This window comes from Oryctolagus cuniculus, chromosome 19, assembly GCF_051225735.1.
Source record: "Oryctolagus cuniculus isolate XC-2025 breed Fujian yellow rabbit chromosome 19, ASM5122573v1, whole genome shotgun sequence".
NCBI lineage: Eukaryota > Metazoa > Chordata > Mammalia > Lagomorpha > Leporidae > Oryctolagus > Oryctolagus cuniculus.
In genome coordinates, this window is record NC_142885.1 from 23991626 (window position 1) to 24014861 (window position 23236).

The window sequence follows — 23236 nt, forward strand, 5'->3', positions numbered from 1 at the left end:
TTTACTTGAGAAGCAGAGTTACAGACAGAGAGAGAGGTCTTCCATTGCTGGTTCACTCCCCAAATGCCTGCAATGGCTGGAGATGGGCAGATCCAAAGCCAGGAGCTTCTTCCAGGTCTCCCATGCAAGTGCAGAGGCCCAAGCACTTGGGCCATCTCCTGCTGCCTTCCAAGGCCACAGAGCTTGTTCGGAAGTGAAGCAGCTGGGACATGAACTGGTGTTTTGGGATGCTGGTGCTGCAGAAGGAGACTGTGTCACAACCCCAGAAACTTATCTTTTAATTTCATTTTCCCTGAATTATTTGCACACATACATAAAATATATATAAACATTTTTTTAGTTTGACTTACTTTGAAAGTAGATGACAATGTCATTATGTTTAAAAACTGACTTATGCTTCAGTTTGAGGAGTTTTTAGTAACAGAGCTATAAAAAGATAGTATGAGAGAAATAAAAGCACTCAGACCTGCTAAAACACTTTTATTTATTAAAAGCAAGCATACTTAACCCTAACTGACGGGCCAAAGGAATTGTGAGCACAGCCACGTTTTTAAAAATATGTATTAGTAGAAAGAGCATCACCTCCTTTATAAAATGAATTTCATTTTTTAAGAAAAGAAAGATGCATTTTACTAAATGCTACATGTCAAGTGACAGTGAAGTGATTTAAGTGGAATTAAAATACCAGTAAATGTGTCAGTAAAAATTTCAGTTGAGGGGCCAGCATTTTGGTGCGACAGGTTAGGCTGCCACCTGCAAAGCCTGCATTCCATTTGAACCCCAGTTCGAGTCATGGCTGCTCTTCTTCCAGTCCAGCTCCCTGCTAATGTGCCTTAGAAAACAGCAGAAGATGGTCCAAGTCCTTGGGTCCCGCCTCCTCCCCACGTGGGAAACTTGGATGGAGTTCCAGGCTCTTAGCTTTGGCCTGGCCCAACCATTGAGGGGATTGAACCATTTCCTGAGTGAATCAGCAGATGGAAGATGTCTTTTTCCTTATCTTTCCCTCTCTCTATGTCACTCTATCTTTCAAAAAAACTAAGGTAAATCCTTAAAAATTGTTTTCAGTTAATTAAATCTCACTCATGGTACATTTTATTTGATATTATCAATAGTATTATTACTAAACTTATTTTCTATCTCCCACATCTGTACTTTAAATTCTCTCAATTTTCTGTTTGCAACAATCATGCATGGATTCTATAGATTAGGAATCTGAACTTGAAAAGAGAATTGGCTTAGAAGACCATGGAAGTGGCAAATTGCAATGATTTTCAACTCAAGTCTTCAGGTGTCAAACCTTCTGCTATTTTCCCCAAGTCATTCTTCTTTTCTGAATCTGTAAATGTTTTAAGCAAAAATATGCCCATTACAAACTAATTTTAACCAGAGTTCCAGTTAATCAGTGCAAAACTTTAAAAACATGTGCGGCTACTAAGATTTATTTTCTACTCTGACAGTTATTGCCATATGAAACAAATGATGTGCTTCACTCGTGTTTCTGTGTGCTGTGTGTATGCAAGGGTAGGGATGCTGGTAAATAACATTTAGGAACAAATCATGTCCCTTTTTGAGAGTGGCAGCTTACATGTTAAGTACAAGAAAAATGTACAATCCCAGTTCATTTCCCCCCTCCGTGTAATGAAATGCTATCTTCTATCTAGTATATAATTCTAAAAACTTATTAAATATTTCAAAAGTTATGAGCCATGATATATGACATATGAAAAAATATCAAAGCATGGGTTTGGATGGAGTGCCTTGATCCAATACACAATCAGTACCCTTGGATTATCTGCAAGATGAAATCTTCAGATTCACATAAACTTACTTACATTCACATAAACTTACTCATATGCCATTTGGGAGAAATTAGAAGTAGGTGTAGAGGGCCGGCGCCGCGGCTCACTAGGCTAATCCTCCGCCTTGTGGCGCCGGCACACCGGGTTCTAGTCCCGGTCGGGGCGCCGGATTCTGTCCCGGTTGCCCCTCTTCCAGGCCAGCCCTCTGCTGTGGCCAGGGAGTGCAGTGGAGGATGGCCCAGGTGCTTGGGCCCTGCACCCCACGGGAGACCAGGAAAAGCACCTGGCTCCTGGCTCCTGCCATCGGATCAGCGCGGTGCGCCGGCCGCAGCGCGCTGACCGCGGCGGCCATTGGAGGGTGAACCAACGGCAAAGGAAGACCTTTCTCTCTGTCTCTCTCTCTCACTGTCCACTCTGCCTGTCAAAAAAAAAAAAAAAAAAAAAAAAAAAAAAAAAAAAAAGAAGTAGGTGTAGAAATTTTTTTTGTATCTAATCTAAAATTTGGCTTTTAAAAAACATATCAGATTTCAGTTAAAGCTACTCTCCTAGGAAAATTTGCTTAACATAACATTTAGGTTAGTCTCTGAAATGCATACATAATAGCAGAATTAAAATTCCTTTTTAAAATTTTTATTTATTTGTTTATTTGAAAGGTAAAGAGAAAGAGAGAGACTTACCATTTGTTGATACACTTACAAATGCCTACAGTAGGCATGGCTGGATCAAACCAAAGCCTCAAGCTAGGAATTTAAACTCCATCTCCCATTTAGGAGACAGGGCCCCAAGCACATGGGGCTGCCTCCCAGCATAGGAGTCAGAAGAAGCTGAAATTGGAGGCAGCACCAGGTCTTGAACTCAAGCCCTCCAATATGCAATGTGGGTGTCCCAAGCAGCTTCTTAACTGCTTAACAAAATACCCACTTCATGGTATTATCATTGCTATTTCCCATAAATTGATTTAGCAAAGAAAAAGGTTATGTATCCCAAAGTATTAACCCTTAACACATGATAGCTTGATAGTACCCCAAGGACTACTATTTATAATTATTTATGGTTAATTTTAAGTCACTTCTATCCAAAACTTGATTGTAAGGTACTTCTGGATAGGTAGTATATCATCTTAATCTGTGTATTTCATAGTATATTGTACAGCAAACTACTCATGATTGTCACATGTCACATACGTCACATATCACACTTTCACCATAGGGTATACGCTATGTGTACACATTTCTAAAAGGGACAATAGTATCAAATGGTATTTAAAAGATACTTTATTTTTGAGTTTCCTATTTCAGCAAGATAGTCAATTCCCCATTCCCCCTTCTCCACACACATAAGCCAATCCTACACTCACTGCCTTTCATAGCCTCTTTTGTTCAAGAAATGCACTAGGATCAGTGCCTCTGACCTCACCTTCTTCTTCCTCTTCTAGAAAGGCATTTATGCACCACATGCAAGCCTCTTCTGCTGTTATTAATAATCATTGCTACTGTATCCATTCTGCCTTCACCAGTCTTGTTACCAACCTTCTTTGCTTGTGTACTCTGCACAGGCTAGGCCAGCAATTCTTCACATTTTACACTCAGAAATTGTTTGATGTTCATTTCATTCCTCTCATAGGATCTCACATTCAGTATGTTTTCTTTTGATAGGCAGAGTTAGACAGAGAGAAAGAGAGAGAGAGAGAAAGGTCTTCTTTCCATTGGTTCACCACCTAGATAGCTGCTATGGCCGGTACACTGCACCTATCTAAAGCCAGGAGCCAGGTACTTCCTCCTAGTTTCCCATGTGGGTACAGGGCCCAAGGACTTGGGCCATCCTCCACTGCCTTCCCGGGCCACAGCAGAGAGCTGGACTGGAAGAGGAGCAACCAGGACAGAATCCGGCACCCCAACTGGGACTAGAACCTGGGGTGCCAGAACCGCAGGCAGAGGATTAACCTAGTGAGCCACGGCGCTGGCCTCAGTATGTTTTCTAAGTAAATGTCACTTAATGTTTTCTTCTCTCTCTCTCTCCTCCCTCCTGCACACAGCCTCTCCCTATATAAAGTAATGGTAATAATGATGAAGAAGACAATGGAGATATGATTTACACAGTTTGGGAAGAGGAAGCCTTTCTTTGTCATTTGCATGTTATTTTTCTCAAACATGTTTACATCAGAGCTTCCCTGTTATTTGAGGAAATCATTATGTTGTACAACAAGTTGACTTTATTGCAGAGCACTGATTTTCTCTTTGGCTGATTTTACTTTTTTGGAAAGCAAGTACTACTTAGTCAATGTGAACAGAATTCTATCTGTGAAGGGTATTTAAGCAGTGTCCTACAAATGGAACTTCTATGATTTTTGACTTCTCATATTGGGGAAGTCCTTTTAGAAAAGCAGTCAGAAATGTGTTGCAGAAGATTCACCCAAAGACTATGATCTTTCTTGCCAGTGCGACTGCAACAGGGAATGATCACAAGACATTTCTTTCCAGCAGCAGATGCAAGCAAACTGCTGTATAATACATGAGCTGGAAACTCAGGTTGTCTCAGATTTTAAGATTATTTTATATCATTACTTTTATGTATTGTTTATTTTTATAATTTACAGTTTCTACTGTGAAGGCAAGTGAAATAAATAGGTAGATTATTGACTTTTAATCATCCAGAAATAAAAAATACCTGAGCTATTTGCTTCTCAAACCCTCCAAATGAAGAAAATTATACATCCTAGTAAATAATAAAGGCATAATATTTTAAAGAATGGGCTAAGGAATGTTTTTAGTAAATTTTGTCTTGATTAAAATCATTTAAGAGTACAAGTTATAGTATTTTGTATGTTCTAACAGTTAGGCATGATGTGATTCTTTATCTGTTTACTGGGACTCTTTAAAGGAGAAGAAACACACACACACACATCCTGACACACATACTCTCACACTCATACACACTCATATACACAGTCACCCATACTTACACACTTACACACACACACCCTCAGGCACACACTCATACATGCTCACCCATACTTACACAGTCACACATATATCACATGTATACTCTCACAGTCACACATACACACTCACTCATACACACACTCACCCATACACACACTCACTCATACTTAGTCACACACAAACAATTATACTATCTGATTCTAGTTAATTGGGCAGACTAGGATTAGTTATATTTCATCAAACATTCCAAAAAAACCTTTCCAAGGGAAATAAATTCATCTCTGGATGCCACTGGGCCTTGGAAATCATAGCTACACCTTCTGTTTCATTGTGGGCTGGCAGAAAATAACATACAGCTCCTTGTAGGAGCTCAGCTATTTTTCACTGTGAATTAGAATGCACTTATCCATTGTGTGAATTCTTTTTTTTTTTTTTTTTTGACAGGCAGAGTGGACAGTGAGAGAGAGAGAGACAGAGAGAAAGGTCTTCCTTTGCTGTTGGTTCACCCTCCAATGGCCACCATGGCTGGCGCGCTGTGGCCGATGCACCACGCTGATCCAATGGCAGGAGCCAGGTACTTCTCCTGGTCTCCGATGGGGTGCAGGGCCCAAGCACTTGGGCCATCCTCCACTGCACTCCTGGGCCATAGCAGAGAGCTGGCCTGGAAGAAGGGCTACCGGGACAGAATCCGGCGCCCCAACTGGGACTAGAACCCGGTGTGCTGGTGCTGCAAGGTGGAGGATTAGCCTAGTGAGCCGTGGCGCCGGCCCCATTGTGTGAATTCTAAACTTTTACATTTTAGACTTAGCTCCATTTTAAGAACAAACTTTTCCTATTTTTTAAAAAGTTTTCTAATTCTTCATTGTATTAAATGTATTATTTCCAAATACTAAGGCCTTAGGCTACAGTCCTCTCTTAAAGGTTAGAGTTTACAATTAATCATTGAATCCCTACAATATGCGGGCATTTATCTAAATTATTTACTTAATTTAACCATCTTCACATGAATTCTGGGTTAAAGGTCAGGAAATGAAGGAAGTAGGGTTGAATAAGCAGGTGAGTGGCAGAGGTTGTGCTCTTAACATCAGATGAATGTGGCTTCTTGGGTAACCAAGAGTCTGCTTGTGTGTCTTAGTTATCATAGCAATACTTAGTATCATAATTAAATAGAGGTATTTTCTAATTCTTCTGTTTTTAATTTCAAAGATTTATTTATTTGAAAGGCAGTGCTCTATAGAGAGGGAGAGAAACTAGAAAAAGGATCTTCCATCCACAGGTTCAATCCTTGAATGGCCACAATGGCCAGGGCTGAGCCAGGCTGAATCAACAAGCCCGATCTCCATCTGGGTCTCCCACATGGCGGCAGGGACCCAAGTTCTTGGCTCTTCTGCTTCCCAACAAGCTCCCTGCTAATTCTATTGGGAAAGTAGCAGAAGAATGCAGATGGAGTTCCTGGCTCTTGGCTTTGGTTGACCCAGCTCAAGACCTTTGTGGTCATTTGGGGAGTGAACCAGTGGGTGGAGGATCTCTCTCTCTGTGTGTCTCTCCCTCTCACTTTATCACTTGCTCTGCCTTTCAAATAAATAAATAATGCTTAAAAATGGAGAATCATTCTGTTCATACTTAGACCTCAAGCCTGCATGTTAAGAACTTACTAATTTCATATCTAAAATTGTCTTCTAGAGAGGATTTTGTCCATCTTATTATAATATCGTATGATGAGTGGTTATATACAGTTCATGTTTTGTAAGGAGAAAATTTGACACATCTCCAATTAGGTCATCAGTTGTTTGAAGGCAGATTGGAAAACCAAGGAATGTGTTGCCCATGATGGAGGTGAGAGTATTTTACTGCTTCTGCTCTCCATTTGTCCCAAGACTAGCACAGCACTTGGGAAAGCAGTAACTCAGCCATGATGAATACAGTAAATCACATGATTACATATATTTGAATGAATGAGTTGGTACTAATTTTTTTCAGATCCCAAGAAGGAAATTACAAGTCTGAAGTCAACAGCAAACCCAGGAAGGAAAGGACAGCATTTACCAAGAGCAAATCCAAGGACTAGGAGCAGAATTTGCCCATCACAACTATGTGACTAGACTGAGGAGATACAAGATAGCAGAGAATCTGGATCTCACCAAAAGACAGGTAAAGCTGGGCATTGCCAGGGATTGTTTTCATTGCTTTGGTTCAATAACCCTCTTGTACCATTTTTAAAATATCCGAATCATTGTTCTTAATTATCAAAAGGAAGAAAGGTGTGCTATTTAATGATTAAGTATTTTTACCCAGCAAAATGAAAAAATTAAAAATTGGTGAGTGATTTTATGGGGGAAAAAACCCTACATTTATTGAGTTTAAAGAAGAATTCTGTGTTCTGCAATAACATTCTTTCTGTATTTGTTGGTGGTCGGGAGGTGTGTGTGAAAATATTTATTTGACATAATGATGGAATGTGGTGAGGAATTTTGTATCCTTTCAAAATCTCCTATTTGGCATGTTAGAAAGTCGACAACCCCTGAGTAGTTTCCTGTATTGGTCAGAATAGGGTATGTTATGTTGCGCTAACACATTAGCTTCCGAGCCTCAATGGCATGATACAAAAATGCTCATTTGCTCACTCTCCATACTGAGTCTCCTAAGTCCAGCTTCCAAATAAAAACTCCCAGCATGGAGGCTCTCTGGCATCTCCACTTATGATGTCATTGGGAACCGCAGAAGGTGAGAAGTCATTGCGAGTTCATGCACTGGCCCTTGAATGCTTGCATGGGCCATGACCCACATTAATGTTTCAGGTTCAGAAATCATCAAATGGTGCAACGTAAAGGAAATGATGGAATACAAGGGCACGTAGACCACTCATGAATATTTTTGTCCCATTACTCCAAATATTTTTGAAATTGTGCTGGTCTTGGTAATGCAAATTTCTGCTACAAACTCAGAGAATACTTTGGAATTATTAAAAATTTGTGGATCTCAAATAGTAAGACCTAAAGAGTACTATTACATTAATTTTGTATTAATTACTTCCTAGATCCCCTTCTTGAATTTTATTTGGATGACAAATGGTCTCCTCTTATGATGCTCCCAGCACACTCTTTGTAAGGGCTGTGACTTGCCCTGGGAGAATCTAGCTGACTTACGGTTACCAGTTGTTCAGCTTTAGATAAACATTCTTGAAAGTCAAATGCAAAGATCTTTATGGACAGTGCAGTTATTATTGGCACTTGGAGGGCTGGACTCTCATTTCCTCTTTCACTGTACACACCTCCTCCGGGATCCCACTGGAACCAAGGAAATATCAACAGGGTGCAGACATTTGAATGCATATCTTAGGTGAGAAAACTGTTCATCTAATTTCTTAAATCATCTTTCCTCTGTTAATATTACATCTCAAGCCTGTTAGGTTACTTCTGGGTGGGGAAAATGCATACAGGAACACTTTCATGTGTTTTTATACATTGTCAGTTTGTGTTTTATTAATCATGACTAGTACCTAACTTATGGAGCATAACATTTCCTTCCCTTGAACTTCACAAAGTTCCATCTATAAGTGTACAGCTTATGGCATGCAAGAAAACCTGTTCCAAAATCTATATCATCAGACAATAGTTTCACTATGTTTTCATTTCTAAAAAATTGTTTACTTAAAAATTTATATACTTATTTGAGAGGCAGAGAGAAAGAGAGGGGGCATTTGTTTTATTGTTTTTTAATTTCTAAAAAATTATTATTTATTTACTTATTTGAGAGCAGAGAGTGAGAGAGAGAGGGGATACAACTATTGCTTGCTCATACCCCAAGTGTACATGATGATCCTCGGCTGGGGGCTGAAGCTGGGAGCCAAGAATCCAATCCAGGTCTCCCCTGTGAGTAGTAAGGAAGTCGTTGACTGAGGCTACCACAGTGGCATCCCAGGATCTATGTTAGCAGGAATCTGGAGCCAGGAGCTGAGCTGAACCCAATATGGAATGCAACCAACCAACATCATAACTGCTAGACTAAAGCCTATCCTGTGTTTTGCTCTTGTTTAATTATTTTTTTAACTGGGAACAGGACAATAGGCAGGGAGAACCACAAATTTCTGTCATTATAGAGAGACAGTGAACTCCAGGAAAGCTAACTGTGTTTTATATAATACATGAAGGAAGTTGGAAATTGGAGTTTGCTTCCAGTGTATGTAATGATGGCTGTAATACTGAGCCTTCAGTGAAGAACAAAGTAGAAACTCTTGTGTTTACTAACCTGGGGATCTTGGTTTTCCCCAGCTATCTAGGCTTTCAACAGAGGTTTCACTTTTGTCTGAGCATAATTCCTTTTGAAAAGTAATTCTATAAGCCTAGTTTGAGAGGTTTTGAAGGTATTTGGATATTTTTTTCCTAAATGACTTAACACTATTGAAAAATAATGATATGTAAATATGATATATCTACATATGTCACATACATGCACACACAACTTTATTTACTTCTTTGAAGTCCCTTTTCAATGCCATGATGTTAAGCCAATGCTGTATAACAAACCACTCTACACATTGCTGGATCTTAATGGATACCGAGCTGTAATTCACTCACAATCTTGTGCATCAGATTTGGACTGGAATTACTTGGCCAGTTTTATTGCCAGCAGTACCTGGCTTCCTCATGAATCTGTACTTGGCTTGTGGGTTGACTATGAGCTGGCTGGGCCTCCACTAAAACAACGCATTTCTGTTGCGTGTGTTTCCATCTTCTACCAGGATAGGCTGGAATCCCAATCTTCAGGTGGTTGTAGAAGCATTTCTAGGAGCTCTGAGAGGGAAAGCTGCAACATGCAAGGTTTCTCAAGTTTTGCTTGAATCATATTGGCTAATTTAGTTTCATTGTCCAGAGAAAGTCATACAATCAAACTCAGTGTGGACAGGAGAAGGAGATTATGTCATTGCCAGACATTCCTAGAATAATCTAAGCATGGCCTTGGTGGAAAAAACAAACAGCAAAACACTTGAGTAACAATTATGTTTTCAAAGAACTGAACAGTTGATATTATGCAGATTATATTTATTCCACAAATATTTAGGTGCAGTTTTGCAAGATAACATGAAAAGGAGATGAATGTGTGTGGAATGTAAATTCCCAATTAAAAGTAAGTCCTCAGGGTTCCTCAGAAAGAATTGAATTGTTATGCAGAACTCTGATTAGAATTCTGAGATTTGCCATTTAGAATTGTGTATTGTTAGGTAAGTAACAATCTTTTCAAGACACAACATGGAGATTAAAATTGCATGCTGTTTCTTTTCCTTAGAAGTCTATGTTATAATGCATATGAAAGAGTGTTTAGCATAAAATACAAAACCTAACCATCAACCACAGGAGGAAAATCTTTGATATACATGTCAACTAATTATTTTATAATACAAATATACATTGAGCCAGGTATTAGATGTAAAATATTGTTACATTAAGCTAGAAAAGTAACTTCCTGAACACATAGAAGAGGCAAAAACTGAACTAGTAACAACACTGTGGTCAGCATTGAATGTCACAAGAGAAGAATGACAGGATCATATACGAATATGTTCCTGGTTTCATCAAATATAAATTTATTCTTATCCTTCTGCACCTGTACAGCATCTTCAGATTCTAAAGGCTTTATTTTTATTCTCTGGGCTGAATTTTACTGTGCTGAACTTATCAGAAGAAATATTGTAGGTTTGAACAATCAATTTTTCTATCATTAGTAACCCAAATATATATTTCTCCAAAATGCCTGGGTTTCATCCAGTAAAATATTTTCAATTTATTTTCTGAAGATTGGGCTCTTAAAGTTATAGACATAGAGTTATACACAGAATCCTACCTTCCTAAATTGGGAAGTTGCCTTTCCTAGTCAATTGGGGTTACCAGAGCAAAATCCCATAGACTTGGTAGTTTACAGACAGCATAAACTAGTTGCTCACAGCTGAAGACTGGGATCAAGGTTAAGACACCAGCAGAGTTCCTGTCTGGTGAGAGCCTGCTTCTTCCTGGACAGCAACCATCTCACATGGGTGAGAGGTTTGGCTGAGCTCTCTGGGGCCTGTTCTACAAGGCACCCAGCCCAATCACAAGTGCTCTGCCCACATGAGCTAATCACTCTCAAAAGTCCTTATTTTTTCAAAAATAATTTTTTGAAAGGCAGAGAGAGAGAGAGGGAGAGAGAGGGAGAGAGAGAAGTAGAGAGAGATAGGGTGATCTTCCATCTGCTGGTTCACTCTCCAAATGGTCACAACTGCCTCAGGCTGGTCCACACTGAAGCGAGGAGTCCAGGACTCCATTTAGGTCTCCTGTGTGGGTGGGTGGCAGAGCCCAAAAACTTGGGCCATCTTCTGCTGCTTTCCCAGGCCCTTCAGCAGGGAGCTGAATTGGAAGTAGAGCAGCTGGGATTTGAACTTGAGCTCATATGGGATGACAGTGTTGCAGGCAGATACTTAGCCCACTGCACCAGTGTGTGGGTCTCAGACCTCACTTTTAATGTGGTCACCTTCACAGACAGGATTCTAACATTTGGGTTTTAGAAGGTACAAATGTTCAAACTACAGTATAGATATTCAATTACTTTAATTTTTCACTAATGCCATACATGCTTATCATGTAATCCTCATCTTGTTCTTGAGTGATACTGTTTTGCAGGATTTCCACATTTTAAATGCTCTAACTAAAGGGTGCAAGATCTCTCTCTCCCTCTCTTTGCTTCTCCATAACTCTGAGTTTCAAATAAATTAACAAATCTTTAAAAAATCTAACTACATATATGCATTCTCGTCATTTGCATTCTTCAATGCACACTTTGAAATACTGTGATTTAGTACAGGAACTTACACATACTCACAAAGGAATATTGTATCAAACCTCATACTGATCAATGTTTTCCTTCACTTAAATAGGATCCTCTAAATCTAACAAATGCTTGTCTTGACTTTGCCAAAGCTTTTCAAGATTGAAGTACAAAGAAATTCTATCCTGCAAATGGGAAAAACAGTAAGTGTTAACTCATCTAGCTCCATGGTAGGATTGTGTAAGAGAAATAATTTTCCCTTAAATGACAACTGACTTTAAAATCAAAACTAGTCTTTGACAGGTTTTCATACGTAAATTTATTGTGATTACCTATGAAACATCCATTTCTATAACTGATGTCATTTTTAGCTACCTCTACCTTATTTATTGAATGCATTTCATAATAAGCCTTATGCATGTCATCCTGAAGGCTTGCAATCCTTGGTTCTCATTTTAGAAAAAACCTAAGATGCATTAAATCCCTAAATATCTCTCAAATTTTCAGAATTCCATCTGTAAGAGTGGTTGTGAAATTTCTCAAAGAAGGCAGACTCTTAAATGGTGTCTTCTTCCCTAATCCACCTGGTCAACCAGGAAGAAAACAAGAGGCTCATATTGAAAACCAGCTCCTCTAAAAATGCTAACCTTAGAGCAAAGATGAGGTTCAAGTCTTTTAATTCTAAAGCTGTGTTGTGGAGCAGTTATCACTGCAGTCACTCTCCAGCTTCTAACTCAAAGCTTCCAGCTTATGACCTATCCTCCCACATGCCCAAGAGCCACGGCTAATAATCTTCAATTGGCAGGGCCACTTAGAATATTTTGAAGAGCCAGTCGGTCTAAAGATCCTCCTGTGCCAAGGCATTTTTAAGTCTGATGAGCTTATTCTGGCTTTTTTTCTTCATCCAGATAAGCTTGGAGAAGTCTCCTGCCAGATATCTGGTATCTGACAGGGGGAAGAAAGAGAAAACAGCTGCATGGGAATTTAACAGGGAGTGGTAAAAAGGACATTTTTACAGAGTGAAGGCTGCCAAATGTAGAAGTAGTGGGAGATCCTGCCACTTCACAAAATCTTTTCCACAGTGCTAATCAAAGGTGCAATATTGTGGATTTTTAAAGCAGCTAAAATGAGTGGAATAAACATACTGAGAACTCAATACCTCTGCCAAGATAAATGGAAAATCCCCACCTTGTTGGATTATACTGCATTGGCGGTAATAAGAAGGATTATGTTTTGTTTGCTACTTGTAAATCATTCAGTGGCTCAATGCCAAGTATTTTCAACATAGCCATCCACTTTTTTTTTGGATGAGTATAAAAAAGGAAATAATTTTGTACACCACATAAAAATTTTGCACATTTTTAACAGAATTTTTTCCATTCTAGATTTATTTATGTAAATTACTATAAAAACACTTAGTTTAATTGATTTTGTTTCCGTGAGCCACCATATTGTCTGTTCAACTGTTCTGAGATGGTCTTTCTTACCAATGATTTTATAATAGTGTTTCTTTCTTTGGATCAGTATTTAACACTTACCTGGAGTAAAAGTCAGTTGCTTCTTTTGTGTAGGTTCCACATACACAAAAAGTTTATGGTAAGTAAAAAAATAATTTAAGAAATAGTAACATTAAAGACAGATCTGGCTGGTGCCATGGCTCAGTAGGCTAATCCTCTGCCTAGCGGCGCCGGCACACCGGGTTCTAGTCCTGGTCAGGGCGCCGGACTCTGTCCCAGTTGCCCCTCTTCCAGGCCAGCTCTCTGCTGTGGCCAGGGAGTGCAGTGGAGGATGGCAGAAGTGCTTGGGCCCTGCAACCCATGGGAGACCAAGAGAAGCACCTGGCTCCTGCCTTTGGATCAGTGCGGTATGCTGGCCATGGCGGCCGTTGGAGGGTGAACCAAAGGCAAAAGGAAGACCTTTCTCTCTGTCTCTCTCTCACTGTCCACTCTGCCTGTAAAAAAAAAAAAAAAAAGCTATACAGCGACCAATATTTCAAACCTTCCATACACTGATTTTCAAAAATATTGCCTATATGAAGTAGAAGACTGAGAAATAAGTAACTGGTTCATAACCATAATATTCAAATTTGAAATGATAAAGACAAAAACTCTGAAAAATAAGGTCATATCCTAACTACTGCCCTTGAGAATGTTCTTTTTTCTTTAAAAGTGCTATTCTTAACCTGCATAGATAATAGAGAGGTAGATAGGTAGATGATAGACACACAGCTATAAAGATGAAGAAATATTTCTGAGCACACACACAGACCTACATGTCTGTGAATATGTGTTCATATATATGTGTACATATACATATAAAATGAGTTTTTTTTAAATAATTGAAATTTGTTGTACTTTTTGCTATCATGAGCATTCATCAATTTAGTACAATGAAAGGACAACATCATCGAAGACAGCATTGTCTAAGAATTTTCCATACTTGGCTCCTGAATTTCTTCAATAAGCAGTTAAAACATTAATTTGCACTTAATCAACAAGTCAGCAGGTACATTCTGATGGCTATTGTGGATCACAGCCAAATGTCATGGTTTATGTGTGATGCTACAGAAGGAGCTTTGGCTGTGAGAGGACACTTCCTGCACTTCTTTTCACACTAGCCTTGCATGCATTTTTTTATTTCATGAGAAAATTCTAGAAAGTTTGAAAAGCCAGTGAAAGTTTTGTGTTGACATCTTTAATTTCAACAAGAGTTGCTCTAAAAGGTAATGAACTCAGGCCAAAGAGAACTATTTCTGGAGACTTTGTCTATAAAAGTCTGCTATTTGATCTCCAAATTCCCATAACTTACAAAAAACTCAGAGATGCATTCAATTTAAAGTAAATGTTATACTTTAAATCATTTTATCATTCCCAATTATTATGCATAATATATACTTTTTAGTTGTTTGCTTCCTTCCAGTTATTGAAATTACTGACTATTTTGGGGAAAGGAATCAATGTGTACTCATACAATAGTAATGATAATCTTTGTGAATTCTTATAATGATTTTAGATATAAGGGAGTAGTCTCTAAATTAGTAAATGAATGATCAGTGAGAGCTCACATATATGCTGATAACAACCAGAATATATCAGTATTAATTCAATTAGATTCAACCATAATAAGTTGATAATGTCCTATGGTTCTTTACTCATAAATTTGGTGAGATTCACTGTTTTAACTGAATACATTTGATAGATATGCCTGAGATGGTGGGGAAAGCAGAAGTTGTTAATTATAATAATGTATATTGATAGTGATGTTTCTAATTGTTTTTTTAACTTTTATTTAATGAATATAAATTTCCAAAGTAGAGAATATTGATTACAATGGTTCCCCCCCATAACATCCCTCCAACCCACAACCCTCCCCTTATTCACTCCCTCTCCCCTTCCATTCACATCAAGATTCATTTTCGATTCTCTTTATATACAGAGATCAGTTTAACATACATTAAGTGAAGATTTCAACAGTTTGCTCCCACACAGAAACATAAAGTGAAAAATACTGTTTGAGTACTTGTTATAGCATTAAATCTCAATGTACAGCACACTAAGGACAAAGATCCTACATGAGGAGTAAGTGCACAGTGACTCCTGTTGATGACTTAACAAATTGACACTCTTGTTTATGGCCTCAGTAATCACCCTAGGCTCTTGTCATGAGCTACCAAGGCTATGGAAGCCCCCTGAGTGCACTGACTCTGATCATATTTAGACAAGGCCATGGTCAAAGTGGAAGTTCTCTCCTCCCTTCAGAGAAAGGTACCTCCTTCTTCGATGACCTATTCTTTCCACTGGGATCTCACTCGCGGAGATCTTTCATTTAGGTTTTTTTCCCCCAGAGTGTCTTGGCTTTCCATGCCTGAAATACTCTCATGGGCATTTCAGCCGGATCCGCATGCCTTAAGGGCTGATTATGAGGCCAGAGTGCTGTTTAGGACATCTGCCATTCTATGGGTCTGCTGTGTATCTCACTTCCCATGTTGGATCATTCTCTCCCTTTTTGATTCTATCAGCTAGTATTTGCAGACACTATTCTTGTTTATGTGATCCCTTTGGTTCTTAGTCCTATCATTACGATCAATTGTGAACAGAAATTGATCACTGGGACTAGTGAGATGGCATTGGTACATGCCACCTCGATGGGATTGAATTCGAATCCCCTGGTATGTTTCTAACTCTACTGTTTGAGGTAAGTCAGCTTGAGCATGTCCCGAATTGCACATCTCTTCCCTCTCTTATTCCCACTCATATTTAACAGCAAACACTTTTCAGTTAAGTTTCAGCACTTAAGAAGAATTGTGTATTGATTACAGTATTCAACCAAAAGTATTAAGTAGAACAAACAAAATATACTAAGAGGGATAACATATTAAGCTGCTCATCAACAGTCAGGGTGAGGGCTGATCAAGTCACTGTTTCTCATAGTGTTCATTTCACTTTAACAGGTTTCCTTTTTGGTGCTCAGTTAGTTGTCACCTATCAAGGAGAACAAGTGGCATTTGTCCCTTTGGGATTGGCTTATTTCACTCAACATAATGTTTTCCAAATTCCTAACAGGGATCACTTTTCAGTTAAAATTTAAACACCTAAGAATAATTTTGTGTTAATTACAGAGTCCAACCAATGGTACTAGAACAAAAAAATACTAAAATGGATAAAGTATTACATTGTACATCAACCATCAGGACAAGAGCTGATCAAGTCACTGTTTCTCATAGTGTCCATTTCACTTCAACAAATTTCCCCTTTGGTGCTCAGTTAGTCGTCACCAATCAGGGAGAACATATGGTATTTGTCCCTTTGGGACTGGCTTAATTCACTCAGCAGGATGTTTTCTAAATTCCTCCATCTTGTTGCAAATGACTGGGTTTCGTTATTTTTGAATGCTGTATAGATTTCTATAGAGTACATGTCCCATAATTTCTTTATCCAGTCTACTGTTGATGGGCATTTGGGTTGGTTCCAGGTCTTAGCTATTGTGAATTGAGCTGCAATAAACATTACTGTGCAGACTGCTTTTTTGTTTGCCGATTTCATTTCCTTTGGGTAAATTCCAAGGAGTGGGATGGCTGGGTTGAATGGTAGGGTTATATTCAGGTTTCTGAGGAATCTCCAGACTGACTTCCATAGTGGCTTCACCAGTTTGCATTCCCACCAACAGTGGGTTAGTGTCCCTTTTTCCCCACATCCTCTCCAGCATCTATTGTTGGTAGATTTCTGAATGTAAGCCATTCTAACCGGGGTGAGGTGGAACCTCATTGTGGTTTTGATTTGCATTTCCCTGATTGCTAGTGATCTTGAACATTTTTTCATGTGTCTGTTGGCCATTTGGATTTCCTCTTTTGAAAAATGTCTATTGAGGTCCTTGGCCCATCTCTTAAGTGGGTTGTTTGTTTTGATGTTGTGGAGTTTCTTGATCTCTTTGTAGATTCTGGTTATCAACCCTTTATCAGTTGCATAGTTTGCAAATATATTTTCCCATTCTGTCGGTTGTCTCTTCACTTTCCTGACTGTTTCTTTTGCAGTACAGAAACTTCTCAATTTGATGCAATATCAAATGTTAATTTTGGCTTTGACTGCCTGTGCTTCTGGGGTGTTTTCCAAGAAGTCATTGCCGGTACCTATATCTTGCAGGGTTTTTCCAATGTTCTCTAAGAATTTGATGGTGTCAGGTCATAGATTTAAGTCTTTAATCCATGTTGAGTGGATTTTTGTGTAAGGTGAATGGTAGGAGTCTTGCTTCATGATTCTGCATGTGGAAATCCAATTTTCCCAGCACCATTTATTGAATAGACTGTCCTTACTCCAGGGATTGGTTTTGGATCCTTGATCAAATATGAGTTGGCTGTATATGTTAGGATTGATTTCTGGTGTTTCAATTCTGTTCCATTGGTCTATCCATCTGTTTCTGTACCAGTACCATGCTGTTTCGATTACAACTGCCCTGTAGTATGTCCTGAAATCTGGTATTGTGATGCCTCCAGCTTTGTTTTTGTTGTACAAGATTGCTTTACTATTCGAGGTCTCCTGTGTCTCCATATAAATTTCAGCATCATTTTTTTCTAGATCTGCGAAGAATGTCTTCGGTATCTTGATTGGGATTGCATTGAATCTGTAAATTGCTTTTGGGAGAATGGACATTTTGATGATATTGATTCTTCCAATCCATGAGCATGGAAGATTTTTCCATTTCTTGGTATCCTCTTCTATTTCTTTCTTTAAGGTTTTGTAATTTTCATCGTAGAGATCTTTAACATCCTTGGTTAAGTTTATTGCAAGGTATCTGATTGTTTTTGTGGCTATTGTGAATGAGATTGATCTTAGAAGTTCTTCCTCAGCCATGGCATTGTCTGTGTATACAAAGGCTGTTGATTTTTGTGCATTGATTTTATACCCTGCTACTTTGCCAAAATCTTCTATGAATTCCAATAATCTCTTAGTAGAGTTCTTTGGGTCCCCTAAATAAAGAATCATATCATCTGCAAAGAGGGATAGTTTGAGTTCTTCCTTCCCAATTTGTATCCCTTTAATTTCTTTTTCTTGGCTAATACCTCTGGCTAGAACCTCCAGAACTATATTGAATAGCAGTGGTGAGAGTGGGCATCCCTGTCTGGTACCAGATCTCAGTGGAAATGCTTCCAACTTTTCCCCCTTCAATAGGGTGTTGGCTGTGGGTTTTTCATAGATTGCTTTGATTGTATTGAGGAATGTTCCTTCCAAACCCAGTTTGCTTAGAGTTTTCATCATGAACGGGTGTTGTAATTTATCAAATGCTTTCTCGGCGTCTATTGAGATAATCATATGGTTTTTCTTCTGGAGTCTGTTAATGTGGTGTATCACATTGATTGTCTTGTGCACATTAAACCATCCCTGCATACCAGGGATAAATCCCACTTGGTCTGGGTGGATGATTTTCCTGATGTGTTGTTGCAGTCTATTGGTGAGAATTTTATTGAGGATTTTTGCATCTATGTTCATCAGGGATATTGGTCTGTAATTCTCTTTCAATGCTGCATTTTTTCCGGCTTAGGAATTAAGGTGATGCTGGCTTCATAGAAAGAATTTGAGAGGATTCCCTCTTCTTCGATTGTTCTGAATAGTTTGAGAAGAATTGGAGTTAGTTCTTCTTTAAATGTCTGGTAGAATTCAGCAGTGAATCCATCTGGTCCTGGGCTTTTCTTTGTTGGGAGGGCCTTTATTACTGTTTCAATTTCTGTCTCAGTTATGGGTCTGTTTAGGTTTTCGATGTCTTCCTGGTTCAATTTAGGTAGGTTGCATGTGTTCAGGAATCTATCCATTTCTGATAGGTTTGTTTCCCTGTTTGCTGGCATACAAGTCCTTGTAGTAATTTCTGATGATTCTTTTTATTTCTGTGGTGTCTGTTGTTACATTTCCTTTTTCATCTCTGATTTTATTGATTTGGGTCTTTTCTTTTTTTAGTTAGTTGGGCCAATGGGGTGTCAATTTTGTTTATTTTTTCAAAAAACCAGCTCCTCGTTTGGCTGATTTTTTGTAATTTTTTTTTTGGATTCAATCCTGTTGATTTCTTCTCTGGTTTTAATTATTTCTCTTCTCCTACTAGATTTGGGTCTGGTTTGCTGCAGTTTTTCTAGATCCTTGAGATGCGTTGAAAGCTCATCTATTTGGTGCCTTTCCAATTTCTTGATGTAGGCACCTATTGATAGAAACCTTCCTCTTAACACTGCTTTTGCTGCGTCCCATAAGTTTTGGTATGTTGTGCTGTTATCCTCGTTTACTTCCAGAAAATTTTTGATTTCTCTTTTAATTTCTTCTATGACCCATTGTTCATTCAGGAGCATGTTGTTCAATCTCCATGTGTTTGTGTATGCTCTAGGGATTCCTGAGTTGCTAATTTCCAACTTCATTCCTTTATGGTCTGAGAAGCTGCATGGTATGATTCTAATTCTTTTGAATTTGCTGAGACTTGCTTTATGGCCTAGTATGTGGTCAATCCTAGAGAAGGTTCCATGTACTGCTGAGAAGAATGTAAAATCTTTAGCTGTAGGATTGAAAGTTCTGTATATATCTGTTAGATCCATTTGGGCTATAGTGTCGTTTAAATCTACTGTATCCTTGTTGATCTTCTGTCCTGTTGATCTGTCTATTTCTGAGAGTGGAGTATTGAAGTCCCCCAGTCCTATTGTATTGGGGTCTAAGTCTCCCTTTAAGTCCCTTAACAAATCTTTTAGATAAACTGGTGCTCTGTAGTTAGGTGCATATACATTGATAATTGTTATATCTTCCTGTTGAATTGATCCCTTAATCATTATATAGTGTCCCTCTTTGTCACTCTTAACAGTTTTTGTGGTAAAGTTTATTTTGTCTGATATTAAGATGGCTACGCCCGCTCTTTTTTCATTTCTGTTGGCATGGTGAATTCTGTGAGTTCTTTCCCCCACCGTCTCTTTTTTCACAGTCTCAGTTCAGTAGCACCACAAATTTACTAGGTCCTAATCTCCTGTTAATTTGCCCCGCCCAGAGTCAGGTTTTTCTGCTAGGCTCAGGGCCGGTGCAGACCTGAGGTCGCTCTGCTTATGACGTATGTCCAAGATGGCGCCTGCTCTTTGTCTTGCTCGCCCTTGAGAGGTGAGCGGAGAGAGAGAAACCCGTGTCCGTACCAGTCACCTTTTTTTTTCTCTCTCTCTCTCTTCCAGTTAGCCTGGTGAACTTTCCCCCCCTGCGGGTCATTCCCTCTAGTCTCCTCTCTCTGCTTGCCTGCCGGTGTCTCGGGCTATTGAGGTTTGGTTCACCTCGCGTTCCAGTGCTGGTGTGTTGAGTCTGCCGCTGGTGTCCCGAACTGTGGGCTCCCACACTCTCCACGCAGGTCCGCTGTGAATCACACATTCCGGAAGAGTTTCTTCTGCTGTTTCCTCCCCTACTCTTCCTTGAATCTGCAGTATCTCCACTCTTATTAAACTGTCTCTCCCCGGACTATCAGTGTGCTCCCTTCCCATTCCGCCATCTTGCCTCCTCAGCTCTCTAATTGCTTTTAAACATCATTGAGAGATTAGGCAAGATGATAAGAGAAAAAAAGCTGTCATTCTAGTTGGTCTTGTTAGTTTGAAAAAGACAGAAATGTGGATTAATGGTATAACTAGTACTCAAACAGTACTTTATACTTTGTGTTTCTGTGTGGGTGCAAACTGTTGAAATCTTAACTTAATACATACTAAATTGATCTTCTGCATATACAGATAATTGAAAATGAATCTTGATTTGAATGGAATGGGAGAGGGAGTGGGAGATGGGAGGGTTGCGGGTGGGAGGGAAGTTATGAGGGGAAAAAGCCACTGTAATCCATAAGCTGTACTTTGGAAATTTATATTTATTATATTAAAGTTAAAAAAAGAAAAAGACAGAAATAAAGTAATTGCTTTGAATACAAAGATTTCATATCTTCAGTTAATACCAGCTAGGAATTTTATAACAAAGTAAAGGAAAAAAACAAGTAACTTAGTTTTGATATTTTCACTCAATTTGCTAAAGTCACATATAAATGATATTTCACTTTGAATAACTAAAAGCAGTACGTATTTTTTCACCTTGTATGGAAATGTGGTTATTCGAAGTAGCATGTTTCCATTGTAATTAAATGTTAATGAAATAAGTAATTTTCATTGAACTTCATCAGGTAAGAAGAAATTATTAGCATTTATTATGGCTGTGACATTTCAAAAAGATCAAGTTCAAAGGAATGAAACTTCTAGCAACTTTGCTCATCACATGAATTATTACTTTGGTTCATTTTTTTGGAAAGAAGAATGAGATTTCATAAGATTGGTTTTAATAATATCAAGAGATTAACATTTCTTACATCAAATTTTATTTGTCACAACAAGAGTTATTTATTGTTCAACATGTTATTTATCCATGGCTCACAATAGCTGTTGAGTATTCAGTTTTCTTAAAAACATGTGGAGGGAGGCATTTGGTGTAGAGATTAAGACTGCTTTGGACACCTGCAATCTCAAATTAAAGTGACTGGGTTGAAGTCCTACCTCCATTCCTGATTCCAGTGTCCTGGTTAATGCACATCCTGGGAGGCAGCAGGTGAAATCTCAAGTTGTTGAGTCTCTGCCACACATTTGGGATATATGACTGAATTCTTTGTTCCTGGTTCAACCTGTCCCAGCCTTGGCAGTAGCTAGCATTTGGAGAGTGATCCACTGTATGGGAGATCCCTCTTTGTTGCCCTCTCCATATGTGTGTGTTTGAAATAAATAAAGATGCAAAAAAAAGTGGGATAGTAAAACTTGTATGACTACATCAAAGAGCCTGTTTTACAAGATTGATTTGTAAAGGGGAAAAACAAGTTTCAGAACTGAAAACTATAGAGACAGAAAAATGATTCATCTATCACCAGCTTTGTGCTAAAATCAATGATAAAGGCAAGAGGCAGCCCAATAAATAGGGTTTCAATTGTTAGTCATGCAATGTATTCTATCCCTATACTCCTTCCATCAAGCACCCCCAACCTCAACGCACAGCTGCAGATCTGCAGAGCAGAGTTCACTGGTGGCTTGGAACTAGCTGAGGGACCCCACTGGCAGGCAGACATATGTCTATCCTTGCAGGCAGGAGAAGTGGAGAGGGTTTCTTTTCTTTCTTTTTCATTCTTACCTTAAAGCATCCTTGGTTCGAATTCTTCACTTCAACTCCCCACTTTGCCGTTGAACTACTTGGTTAAGTCTGCAGGGCCTGTTGACATTGGGTTGTCTACATTAACTGCCAGAGCCACTTTAATCACTGGGATAGGATTAAATCTGAAAATTGTATTTTTACAATGATTCTTTCCATGTTTTCACATCTTTATGATGTGAATAAATATTTGTTAGACAGTGTCTACAGTGTTTCAAGTGCCCAGACAAAAATGGAAGCAGTTGGAACATTAAATCTAAAAATTCCAGATGTGTAGAGATATCTGGATATGTCACTGAAATTTTCAGATTTCATCCAGATGTTTGGTGTTACGGTTGTTTCTACAAAAGTCATACATTTATGGTACAATATAAATATGTATTATGACATTATATAGATTCAGCTTCCCATTAACCTAATTCACTGTGGCCACCTTAGGAAATTATGAGACACTATAGATTCATATATAATTTGTTTTCTTCTCTAATGTAAAGCCTAGGAGACCAGATATTATACACATTAAATGCAAATGTGCAAAGTGCCTGGATTCCAATAACACCTCCACTTCCTATACAACTTCCTGCTAATGCTCACCCTGGGAGGCATCAGTTGATGGCTGAATTACTTGGGTACCTACCACCCAGGTGGGAGACCCAGGTGGAGTTCTTGGCTCTTGACTATGGTATGGCCCACTCCTGGCTCCTGTGGTTATGGGGAGTGAACCAAGAGATGGAAGATAATCTCTTTCACTCTCACTGTCTCATTCTGCCTTTCAAATGAATAAAAACAAATAATTTTTAAAAATTAAATGGTAAAATGTCATATGATGAGAAAGAAAATGAATGGACATACTTTCTTTTAAATACAAAGTCGTATTCCTAAAATCCCTACATTCTTAGAATTTTCTCACGTGAAATTGCACATGACAGATGGATGCTGGTATTACAGAATTACTGTACCTCCTCTCCTAGAGAAGAACATAAGCATGGATTTCAATAACTCTATTCCTCCCATTTTTTGTTTCCTGTCAAGA

At 38.7% G+C, this 23236-nt stretch overlaps 1 long non-coding RNA gene across 1 annotated transcript in view; it reads left to right on the forward strand.

Moving 5' to 3' along the window:
* The window catches only part of LOC149120424 (uncharacterized), an 81642-nt gene that overhangs the window by 52611 nt on the left and 5795 nt on the right, over positions 1 to 23236 (forward strand). The window contains exon 2 of the long non-coding RNA XR_016226377.1: positions 6722 to 6892. This is a non-coding gene — a long non-coding RNA (uncharacterized LOC149120424). The remainder of the gene's footprint in view (positions 1 to 6721; positions 6893 to 23236) is intronic.